Source organism: Malania oleifera, chromosome 9 (genome assembly GCF_029873635.1).
Source record: "Malania oleifera isolate guangnan ecotype guangnan chromosome 9, ASM2987363v1, whole genome shotgun sequence".
Lineage (NCBI taxonomy): Eukaryota > Viridiplantae > Streptophyta > Magnoliopsida > Santalales > Ximeniaceae > Malania > Malania oleifera.
The window spans coordinates 26,042,723-26,055,987 of record NC_080425.1 but is presented as its reverse complement, the minus strand read 5'-3'; the positions used below and the strand labels follow the sequence as shown (position 1 = coordinate 26,055,987).

General features: G+C 38.4%; 1 non-coding gene across 1 annotated transcript; it reads right to left on the bottom strand.

The window, feature by feature from the left end:
* Positions 1-7,214: 7,214 nt before the first annotated feature.
* Positions 7,215-7,320, bottom strand: LOC131165127 (small nucleolar RNA R71). The gene has a single exon (XR_009139448.1). It is a non-coding gene; the product is annotated as a small nucleolar RNA R71 (small nucleolar RNA).
* Positions 7,321-13,265: the final 5,945 nt, after the last annotated feature.

The following is a 13,265-nucleotide window of genomic DNA, read 5'->3' as shown; positions in this document are numbered from 1 at the left end:
CACTTTGGGTGTGAAGCCTTGCTTTAGAATCCAAGATTGAGCAAAGACGGAACATTCGAATTCACCCAGGGTGATATGCAAAATGGGAGCTAGAATTTGAGGAGTTAAAACTATTTTCTTGCCTCTAACCTCAGTAGTGAGAACTCTTTCTCCAGAAATCATATTAGCATAAAAAATTTTGACAAGGTTGGGTTACATTCCTTTAGCTTGAAAAACAAAAAATTTTTTCCATCCTATATTCCTAAACATAGGCAGTATTTTAGGGAATTCGGAATCGAAAAAGGTGGTTTCGATCACCTTACCAAAGACAGGGTCCATAAAATGGAGAGTAGAACAATATCGGAGCTTAGATTGTGGAGTGACTAGTCATTGCTCGATGTTGTTATCATCCCTTCTGGTAGAAGATCCTTGGTTTGTTGTGGTCTTAGTGCGAGGCATTGTTGTATTCTTGGATAATGGAACCCTAGAATCTAAGAGAAAGAGAGTAGGAGAAGGGGTTTAAGGCTTTGATTCGAAGGGTTTTGAGTGAGGAAGCAAAGAAGACAAAGAGGTGGAACTTCGGGTGAGTGATGGAGCAGGATTTAGTAGCCTGAAGTTAGGGTTTCGAGCTTTAAATATATAGATCCCGTGACTTCAAGCGCTTGAAGATTAAGTTTAGTTGCTTGAAGATTTAAAGAATTGGAATCTTAACAGGTAGTAGCACCTCAATCACCCGAGGTCTGCTAGCTCAGGCGCCTAAGCCCAGTTTACATTGCTCTGTCGCTTGAAGTCCCTAATTTCTTAGTTTTCTCATTTTTCTCAATATGAAACCTACCTAAATAACTTCCTTGCTATGTAACAACCCAAGTTCTCTTCTAATGGATATAAATCTTTCTTCGGAGAGAGGTTTTGTAAAGATATCTACCCATTGGTCATTTGTGTTTATAAATTCAAGTATGATATCTTCTTTTTGAACATGATCTCTTAGGAAGTGGTGTCTTATAACAATGTGCTTTGTTCTTGAGTGTGATATAGGATTTTTAGAGATGTTCATAGCACTAGTGTTATCACACTTAATTGGAATGGTGGAATATTCTTAATTGTAGTCCTTAAATTGTTGTTTCATGTATAAGGTTTGTGCACAACAACTCCCAACTGCTACATACTCAACTTTAGCTTTGGATAAGGCTACGAAATTTTGTTTCTTAAAAAACCAAGACACTGGGGATCGTCCTAGAAAATGACAAGTCCCACTTGTGCTTTTTCTATCTATCTTAGACCCTACATAATTGGCGTCCGAATAGCTAATCAATTCGAATCCAATGTTCTTAGGATATCAAAGTCCTAAATTGATTGTACCTATCAAGTACCTTAGGATTCTTTTAACGGCTATTTGGTGTCATTCTTTAGGTGCTAATTGGAAACGTGCACATATGAAAACACTAAACATTTTATCGGCCCTACTAGGTGTTAAATATAGCAAACTTCCTATCATACCTCTACAATATTTAATGTCTACCGGTTTCCCTTTTTCATCTTTATCAAGGCTTATGGAGGTGCTCATGGGGGCTTACTACTTTCCATATCGACTTTCTTAAGCATATCTTTTATGTATTTGGATTGACTTATAAAAGTTCCATTTTTTGCTTGTTTGATTTGTAATCCTAGGAAGTAGTTTAACTCTCTCATCATACTCATTTCAAATTCCTCTTGCATACATTTAGCAAATTCTTTACATATATTATAATTTGCAGCACCAAAAATAATATCATCTATATAGATTTGGATTATGAGCATATCATCTTTCTTAGATTTGATAAACAAGGTACTATCAACCTTACCGTTAGAAAAACCTTTATCTACTAGGAATCCACTAAGTCTTTCATACCAGGCCCTAGGGCCTTGTTTCAAACCATATAAGGCCTTGGTTAGCTTGTACACATATTCAGGTTTTTGTATCTCTTCAAAATCCGGTGGTTGTTCGACATATACTTCTTCATTAATATAACCATTTAAAAATGCACTCTTTACATCCATTTTATATAATTTAAATTCCTTGTGAGATGCATAAGTTAATAGCATTCTAATTGTTTCCATTCTAGCTACGGGAGCAAATGTTACATCATAATCTATCCCTTTATCTTGGTTATATCCTTTAACTACAAGTCTAACTTTATTTCTAACTACTATTCCATTTTCATCCTTTTTATTTCTAAACACCCATTTAGTTCCTATAATTGAATGATTATCCGGTTTGGGAACTAATATCCATACTTTACTTCTTTCAAATTGATTTAACTCTTCTTGCATGGCAATTATCCATGATTCATCACTTAAAGCTTCTTCTACATTATTTGGTTCATCTTAATATAAGAAAGCATAGTGATTGCATAAATTTTTTAAAGAGGATCTTGTAGTTATTCCTCTTGATGGTTCTCTTGTTATTTGATCTTTTGGATGATTTCTTATATATTTCCATTCTTTTAGTAGTTCAGTATTTTCAACATCATTAGGTTTTTCTTCTTCTTTTGCTTCTACTATGTCTAAGTCTTCTTGTTTTTGAGTAGTTTGTACTTCTTCAATTTTTATTGGTTTATTGAATGGGCTTTCTTTATCAAATGTTGCAAGAATTGATTTCAAGATTGTAAGAGTTCTTTTATTGAATATTCTATAGGCTTTGTATTTTAATGAATGTCCTATGAATATCCCTTCATTAGCTTTTGCATCAAATTTGGCTAAATCATCTTTATCATTTCATACATAGCATTTACAACCAAAATAATGGAAGTAAGAGATGTTGGGCCTTCTACCTTTCCAAAGTTCATAGGAAGTTTTATTCAAATTTGTTCTTGTAGAAACTTTATTTATTACATAGCATGCAGTGTTTACAGCTTCAACCCAAACATATTTTAGTAGATTATGTTCATTTAACATTGTTCTTGACATTTCTTGAAGTGTTTTATTCTTTCTTTCAACAACTCCATTTTTTTGTGGAGTTCTAGGTGCTAAAAAATTATGATTAATTCCATGTTCATTGCACAATTTATCAACATCTTTGATGTTGAATTCTCTTCTTTGATCACTTCTTATGTTTGAGACATTATATCCTTTTTCATTTTGAAGTTTCTTGTATAGATTTATCAACATATTACAAGCTTCATCCTTGGAGGCTAAAAATAATACCCAAGTAAACCTAGAATAGTCATCAACTATTGCAAAGGCATATTGCTTACCTCCTATGCTTTGGGTTCTAGTAGGACCAAACAAGTCCAAATGTATAAGTTCCAAGGGTCTACTAGTAAATATATGTTTCTTCTTTTTAAAGCTTGTTTTGATTTGTTTTCCAAGTTGGCAAGCATCATAAATTTTATATTTTATGAACTTTGTATTTGGTAAACCTTTAACTAAGTTCTTTCTAGATAGGTTTGATAGTAGGTCCATGCTTGCATGTCCTAGCCTTCTATGCCAAAGCCAACTAGCTTCATTTGTAGTAGCCAAGCATATTACATCTTGAGAGACTTAGTTTTCAAGATTTATACAATATACATTGTTTACTTCATAGGTTGTGAACATAATTTCATGATTTCTAGGATTTTGAACTATACACTTATCTTGTTTAAAGATTATGTCAAGACCTTTGTCACTAAATTGACTCATACTTAAAAGATTATGCTTTAGTCCATCAACTAACAAAATATCATCAATAGTAAGTGAGGGTTCTTTACCAATTTTACCTATTCTAATGATTTTACCTTTGGGGTCATCACCGAAGGTCACATAGCCTCCATCTTTTTGAACTAAGGACGTGAACTTTGTTTTATCTCCCGTTATATGCCTTTTGAACATCCGCTATCCAAGTACCATTTTTCCTTTGATGGAGTAGTCCTAAAGCATACCTCAGCATTGTGTGCCAAAAAGCACATGTTGGCAACTTCTTGTTCACTTGAGTCATCCTTAATTCGTTTGAGCTTGTGTCGTCCCACGTAACTTTCATTGCCTTCTTTTTCTTCTTCTTGTCCTTCTTCAGCTGTGGACAATCGGGTTTAATGTGTCCAACCTTTTTACAATTATAACATGTCGGTGGATTGTTCCTAATTTTCTTTGTGTTTGTTTTTTCTTTGTTTGTTTTTGATCCTTTAAACTTTCGAGGGAATTTTCTATTCTTTTTGAAAATTTTTCCAAGATTTTTAGTGATAAAGGCTAATTTTTCATCATTTGATTCATTATCTTCATCCTCATCACTAGAACTTTCTTTACTTGCCTTAAGGGCTATTGATTTCTTGTTTTTGTTATTGTTATTTGAATTTCTTTCATTCATTGTCATTTCATATGTGAGTAGAGAACCTATTAATTCATCTAGGGAGGTGTTTTTCAAGTTTCTTCCTTTCCCAATAGTAGTGGCCTTAGGTTCCCAAATTGGTGGTAGTCCTCTAAGGGTTTTTCGGATCATTTCATAAGTTGAGTAATTTTTCCCTAAGGCATTGAGGGAGTTTATTATGTGAGTGAACTTAGTGTAAATATTAGTGATGATTTCATTTGGGTTCATCTTAAAAGCCTCATACTCGCTTGTAAGCATGTCAATTCCACTATCTCTAACATCTATAGTTCCTTCATAAGTTACTTCTAATTTGTCCCAAATTTCTTTGGCTGACTTACATGCCATGACCCTATTAAACTCATTAACATCTAAAGCACAATATAGTGCATTCATGACACTAGAGTTTACTTGCATCAATTTATAATCATAGTTGGCCAAGTCTCTTTCTTCTTTAGGAACTTCTTTTCCATCTACTAGTTTAGTAGGAATGTAGTCACCATGTATGACAACCTTCCACACTTTCCGATCCATGGTTTAAATATATATTGACGAGTCTATAAAATACATGATTTTAGACCCTCATTTGCCTTTGTTTATTCTCATTTTATTATGTATTTAGCCAGAGTTATTGTTGTTTAGAGTTATGCAAGGTTTGTTTGTCTTTTCAGGAGAAGCAGGTCAAAACCATGGAGTTAGGTATTACAAGAAGCCAAGGAGGATTTTGAGGACTCAAAGCTCGAATCTAGACATTCAACCAAGCTCCAAAAGCTTTAGATCATACATGGACAAAAAGATGATGCTCGACTATGTGGCGCAACCAGTAAACCACAGGGGCGACTTAGTCTTCCACTGTGGATTCCAAGGTTTAGACTGAGATCAAAATATTGCAACGTTCGACCAAGTGCTCGACCAAGTGACCCGTTGGGGCGACCGCGTCTAGATGCTAGGATAGAATTTAAATTAAGAAGTACCTAGAGTCTCGATGAAGTGTTCGACCAAGAGACGTTCAAGGGCAACTATGTCAAGATACTAAGATTTCCTAAAGATCGAGATACTGCAAGTCTCGACCATCAAGACCTTGAGGTGCGGCGAAGTTGAAGACATTAAACATTCGAATCCCTAACTTCCCACAAGTCTCAACTAGGGCACGCATAAGAACGACAGAGGAGCAACTTGGTCGACAGCGACGATCTTCTGTGCGAGATTTGCTGTAAACCTTCCTAAATTGTAAAACAAACCTTGTAAACCCTAGAGCCTATAAGTAGTCACTACGAACACAAGATCTAGGTTCCTCTTTGGCCTCTCGTAGGTTAGTGACAGACTTAAGATGTCATTAAGAATCAAGTTAAATTAGGAGTAGCATAGTTTTCAATTCGTATTTCGGTGTGTGCATGAAGTGTTTGATGACCTGTGACAACCGGCGGTGTTCGTGTGCTATCTATGTATATTACATGATCACTCTCTTATACTTTCTAGCATTAGTGACAAATGTTTTGAATACAAAAGGGATGATCTCTTTACCTGCTTTCTCCTTTACTGCTTTCCATTTACTTGCTATGTGTTTGATGAAGGATTGCAAATAAGGATAAGCACTACTACATATCCATCAGAGGGAAGTAGTTGGCTATGAAACTGTGGAGGTGTTTGTTATTGTTAAGACAGGGTATACTTTGATTCCCGACCGTGCTCTGGACTGTTGGTGAACCCTTGCTACCCTGTGCCCTTGATTGACCCTCTCCCAATTTGGCCCGTTTGGATTAGTACTTCTATCGAATTCTGAAGGAGCATAGTTAGAGGCATGGCGTCCAGCCTCGAATTCAGACCCCAACATCGCTTTTTAGGAGTAGGGTAACATAGAAATTTACTCGTTTTCTAGTACTATAAATTTACTACATAGAAATTTATTGGCTTTCTAGTAGTATAAATTTACTTGCTTTCATTTAATTGCTTTCAAGTAGTTGGTTAGATTTCAACCATTGAAAAATACCATTTTTACTTCTTTTTCATAACAAGACTATAATAAACTAAATTGGAAGTAGTCTAATAACTGCACTTCAAGTCTCTATGGATCGATCCCTGACTTACCCACTTTCTATTGAACATGAGATAGTTAGGTTTATAAATATTATTTTTGGTAGTTAAGGACTCAAGCCTTTGCGAGTCTACCAAATTTTGGCGCCATTGCCAAGGATTTGGCTACGGTTATAAGCCAACTTAAGCTTTAGAATATTACAACCTTGTTCTTTTGCTTTGCTCTCCTTTTATTTTCACTTTCTTTGATTAATTTCTATTTCTTTTATTTTATTTTTTGTTTGTGAAGTTTGAATCGTTGTGCTTAAAAGTGTGTATGTTTGGGCTACGTTCTTTGAAATCTAAGATAATTCCCATAGATCTAGAGATTGAAAAATCTTGTAGGTCCCTTAGGAAACCTATCTCCAACCCAAAGAAGGTTGAGTCGTCGGAATTGAAAGCAATGGCCAAAAAAATCCCTCGGTTCCTGCTAAACAAATCCCGGAACTCTATGCTCCTCACCTACATGTGGTGGGAGAGCAAAACCTTCGACCTCTTAGGGACTACTTTGTGCCTAATACATACACATTGCCATCTTGTCTCTGGTTCCCAGATGTGCAGGCGGCCCAATTTGAGATTAAGACTTCAATCATCTCGATGCTGCCCAACTTTCATGGGAACTCTACTAAAAATATTTATCAGCATCTGGATGAGTTCTTGGAAATTTTTTCCACCATCTGCATCCCTAATTTTAGTGATGATGCTCTCTATCTTAGGCTTTTCCCATTCTCTCTGAAGGACAAGGCCAAATATTGGCTGACGTCCTTAGAACCGAACTCGGTGACCAACTGGGCCACTATGCAACATGGATTCCTTAAAAAATACTTTCCAATTGGGAAGATTAATCAGTTTCAGAGAGTCATCACAAGTTTCTCACAAATGGATGGGGAACTCTTTTTTGAGACTTGGGAGCACTTTAGGGACTTGCTCCGTAAATGTGCACATCACTAGGTCCCCAAGTGGCAATTAGTCCAAACTTTCTACAAAGGGTTGGCCGAGAGAGATAGGTATATGGTTGATGCATCATGCAGAGGTAATTTCCTCACTAAACACGAGAATGAAGCATGAATTCTCTTTGAAAATTTGGCAAAAAATTCTCAACAGCATATGGCTGCCACTCGTAGACTACCTAATCCATCGAACTCTAAACCAAAAGGAGTTTACGAGTTGGCCAATGGCCAAGATCTAGCCCCTACTTTGCATGCTATATCCCCTACAACGTGTGTAGAGGTTTGTGCAATCTACTCTGACCCTTCTTATACATGTTACAATTGACCTCACGCGCATTCCCAGCTTGAGCTTGTGTAGGAGGAAGTACAGGCCACTCACAATTGATACAATAAGCGATCCAATGATCCTTATTCGAATACCTACAACCCCAAGTGGAAACAACATCCTAACTCCTCATGGAGCCCACAAGCTCTAGGTTTTCAATCACAAATACCTCCACAAGTTCTCAGAACCTCGCTTCCATACTTATACCTCAACTCCCCAATTCATCTTGATTTAGCTTCCAACTCTCCAACCGGGCAGCCACCATCCTTGCCTCAGCCTAGATATAACCAAACCTTTCAAGAGACGGTGTTAAGAGCACTCAAGGGCATTGAAACTAATAATCAGGAGGACAAGCAATTGTTAGACTCCCACTCCAAATTGATTGCCAAGCTAGAAGCCTCTTTAGGCCAATTATATTTTTCTGTAAGCCGTAGAAATGAGAGTAAGAAGTCTAACCAACCTCTAGTGCATCTTGGAAAACTGAGCACCAAACCATCTCCAGATCATGTGTAGGCACAGGTGGTAGTTGCCATGCAAAACGGTGGAGCAAAAAAAGAAAGGTCAGGCAAGGGCAAGGGAAAGTGTGAGGAGATGAGAAAAGAAGAACGAAAGGCAAGATTAAACTCTTATTGTGAAATGTCCATACCCTTCAATAGAGGAACGTTGCCACACTTTTCCCAACAGGTTACCTCAAAATCTGCAAAGGAAGAAGCTAAAGATTCCATGATGAGCACCTTTAGAAAGGAAAAAAAAATGACCTATTCTTCTTAGATGTTATCAGAAGAAGGCCCAACTATAAAAAAATTCCTTTAGGAGCTATGCATTTGAAAGCAGGAGTCAACAACGCACTTGAATCAAGAAGTCAACAGACCAAAACCATTAGATCAATTTCTCTAAGATCTACCCCTCTTAAACTTAAAGACCCAAGCATCGCCAATTTCCTATACAATAAGAACATGTATTATTGATAAGGCTCTTTTAGACTTGGGGGCCAATGTGAATATACTACCCTATTCAGTCTATAAGAAATCTAGTTTAGGAGGTTTACAGACAACCCCTGTTACATTGCACTTTTCTGATTAATCCGTAAAAAGGCCTCGTGGCATTATAAGGGATGTCTTAGTTAAGGTAGATAAATTCCTTTATCCTGATTTCCTCGTGCTAGACATGGCATTTGTCGGGCCATCACAGTAGGTAGGTTTGGTTGTTTTGGGCTGACCATTTTTAGCTTTTGCTAATGCTTGCATTCAGTGTAGAATAGGCGTAATGGACATCTCCTTTGGCAATAGGCAACTCTGACTTAACGTGTTCCACACTCGGCAGCATCAACCTGACAATCCTATTTACAATGAGATCAATATGATCAATGAAGGTCTGGTGCAAGATACATTCCCGACTTCATCAAGAGAACCCCCTGAGAAGAAGTATCCAAGTGATCAACGTTCCGTAATAAGTTCAGAGGATCCGTGCAACCGAATTCCTGCTTCCAACAAGTTGGCCTCTACAATGGGAGGGAGACCTTGGAAAGCACAGTTTGAAAGCCTTCCTACGCTCTATAGTGTACCAACACGACCTTCTATTGAGGTCCCCTTGGTGCTTGAATTAAAACCTCTACCACCCTCACTCAAGTATGTTTTTTTGGGCCCTCGAGAAACCCTGCCTGTAATCATATCATCTAACTTGGATCATTCGCAAGAGTCAAGGCTCATTCAAGTCCTACAGAAATATATAAGAGTAATAGGATGGTTAGTAGCTAATCTTAGGGGAATTGACCCATCCATTTGCATGGATCGGATTCACCTTGAGCCAAATGCTAAACCTATTTGGAAGATATAGTTGAGACTCAAACCCAATATGAAGGAAGTGGTTATGAAAGAAGTAGTTAAACTCTTAGATGTAGGGATCATATTCCCTATATCTGATAGTGAATTCGTGAGCCCTACGCAGGTGGTCCCAAAGAAATCTGGAATCACTATTGTTTATAATGATAAGGGTGAAGGCATCCCCACTCGTGTTACGAGTGTACATTGACTATAGGAAACTCAACAACTTCGCCCGAAAAGACCATTTCCAATTTTCATTTATCAACCAAATCCTAGAGAGATTGGCAAGAAAATTTTTTTATTGCTTCTTGTACGGGTACTCGAGGTATAATCAGGTCGCAGTCCACCCAAATGATCAAGAAAAGACCACGTTTACCTGCCCATTTGGAACCTTCGCATACCGGAGGATGCCTTTCGGGCTCTGCAATGCCCCAACAACATTTCAAAGGTGTATGTTGGCCATACTCTCTGATATGGTGGAAAAATTTCTTGAAGTGTTCATGTATGACTTCTCCATGTTTGGGCCATCTTTTGATGCATGCCTGGGTAATCTATCCAAGGTCCTCGCGAGATGTGTAGAAGCGAACCTAGTGCTGAGCTGGGAAAAGAGTAATTTCATAGTCCAGGAAGGCATAGTATTAGCCATATTGTCTTCGCTAGAGGAATCAAAGTAGATAGGGTAAAAGTGGAACTGATTTCGAAATTACCACCCCTACTTCTATTAAACAAGTAAGGTCATTCTTAGGGCATGCTAGTTTCTATCGATGATTCATCAAGAACTTTAGCAAAATCTCATGGCCATTGACCAATTTGTTATTGAAAGACGCACCCTTCAAATTTGACGAATCCAGCCTTGGTGCGTTTGAAACTCTGAGGACACTGCTCTCCTCCGCCTCAATAATGCAGCCACTTGATTGGGTTTTTCCTTTCAAAATTATGTGTGATGCATCACATTACACTGTCGGGGCCATGTTGGGACAACGAATCAGTAAGTTACCTCACGTAATCTATTATGCTAGTAAGACTTTATAGGGAGCACAATTAAATTACCCTACTACTTAGAAAGAGCTCCTAGCTGTCGTCTTTGCTCTAGACAAATTTCGCTCTTATCTATTGGGCTCCAAGGTCATTGTATACTCAGATCATGCTGCTTTAAGGTATCTCCTTAATAAGAAAGAGACTAAACCCAGGTTGATAAGGTGGATTTTGCTCCTGCAAGAATTTGACTACGAGATCCGGGATAGGAAGGGCACAGAAAATCATGTTGCAGATCATCTATCTTGCATCTTAGCTGAAGGTTCCACTGATTCATCCCTAGTAAAAGATTCCTTTCCTGATGAACAACTCTTTGCAGTTTCTTCCCAACCTCCAAGGTTTGCTACCATTGCCAATTACTTAGCCACAAGAGTAATTCCTCATGAATGGATGCAATAGGAAAGGAATAAATTTTTATCACAGGTGCGACAGTACATTTGGGAAGATCCAGATCTCTTCAGAATAGGCCCTGACTCAATCATTAGGTGGTGTGTCCCTGAATGTGAGCATCACAACATTTTGAAGTTTTTCGATACTTTGGAATGTGGTGACCATTTCGGTGGAAAGAGAACTGCAGCCAAAGTACTTTAGAGTAGATTTTTTTGGCCTACACTTTTTAGAGACGCTAATGCTTTTTGTCAAGCATGTTCACGATGCCAAAAAAATGGGAAACATCTCCTAGCGTGATATGATGCCATTGAGTCCCATTATGGTGGTGGAACTCTTTGATGTATGGGGGATTGAAAATATCTATACATCTTTGTAGCGGTGGATTACGTCTCCTAGTGGATCGAGGCAGCTGTAACTAAAACGAATGATCACCATGTGGTTATCCCTTTTCTAAAAAACCTTTTTAATCAGTTTGGTTGTCCTTGATCCATCATCAGTGATGGAGGTAAACATTTTATCAATTGTTATTTTGCAACACTCCTCCGGAAGTACTCCATCATCCATAAGGTCGCCACACCATACCACCCTTAAACCAATGGCCAGGTGGAAGTGTCTAACCAAGAGATCAAAACCATTTTATAAAAAACAGTGTGACTAGATAGATAGTATTGGTCATCTCGGTTAGACGATTCTCATTGGGTATATAGGACATCATACAAGACTCTTGTCGGCATGTCCCTATATTGCCTGGTGTACGGCAAAGCCTGTCATCTTCCGGTTAAGTTAGAACATAGGGCATATTGGGCTATCAAGAAATTCAATTTTGATATGGATTTTGCAGGATCTCATCGTCACCTGCAACTCAATGAGTTGGACGACTCCGCAATGCTTCCTACGAAAATGCTAGGACATACAAAGACAAGATGAAAGCTTTTCACAATAGACACACAATTGTGAAATCCTTTGTGCCACACCAAAAGGTATGGCTTTTCAATTTAAGATTGAAATTATTTCCAGGCAAGCTGCGCTCCCGTTGGCAGGGTCCTTATGTTGTAACCCAGGTGTTCCTTCATGGGGTAATTGAAATACAGGACCCTACGAATAATATACATTTCAAGGTCAATGGTCAACGTTTAAAACCATACATCGAGGGCAATGCAGAGGGACTAATCGAAAAGATACATTTATAAGACCCAATTTGCCTACTGTGAGTTTCAATGCATCTAGCTAAAGACGGTAAACTTAGCGCTTCTGGGAGGCAACCCAATAGTTTTTCTTTTCTTTTAGGTTTTTAGATTATTTGTAGTAGATCAACTAGATTTCATATTAGTTAGGCAAGTTGTAGAATAAGAGTGGGGTTCAACTACTGAGGCGACAAGTATAGGAATGGGTGTGACCTGGTCGAGATGGTCAAACCGTTTAAGACCCTGTTTCGTACCTGATTTTTTTTTCATTCTCGCTCTCGTGTCTTTTGGTTGAACCTTGCTGCACAACCTCTAGCCCTAGTTGCTCAACCCCAGACCCATTTAGGCACCTCCACCTCCCATCCCATCACTGCAACACCCTCCGCCACCACTGAATCTCTTAACTTCGATATAGGGTTTCATTGCCCAGCTCATCCCAATGCCACTTTTCCTTATCCTAGCTCACTTGCGACAATGCAGCTTCGTTTTAGGAAGATGAAAATGGAACTCAGCCAACCCTCTCGCCCTATTTCTCGCCAGAGTCGCTGCCAGAGGAGGACACAGAGTGCACGATCAACCACCTCGCAATCACATCCAGCGACCCACTTGATGCCTGCTAGTATACAACCGACAACTTTGAGATCGGTTATATGGGATGCGTTAGTGGAAGCACTACGCAAGATCATTACGGCTATTTCAATGTACGACAACCCAGGTGGTTCTACTACCAACCCTCTCTATGTCACCAACTCCGACTTGGGCGACGAGAGTGGCTAGGCCAACCCACTACCTACTTCATGTATTGTGCTTCTGCGGCACATGTTTTTTTTGGGTTTTTCCCCTCTTTTGCATGCATGTTATTCTGGTTATTATTTTTCTTAGGTACTCTCTTGGTTCTTACTAGCAACTTGCACTGAATTATCCCTTCCCTTGGATCTATTTTCTATCCATACTTCAGTGAGGACACTGCAGTTCTAAGTTAGGGGTAAGGGTAATACACTATATGACACATTCATGCGCACAAAGGACACAATTTTCACAACTTTCAGACATCTAAAAATTTTTTCTCAGTGAGTAGTATGTGCTTTATAACATGATAACAACTAGTTTACCCTTTTTACATATATTTATATAACTCAGACGTTACATGCCTAGGCCCATCTATTATATGATTCTATTATACTCACTAAC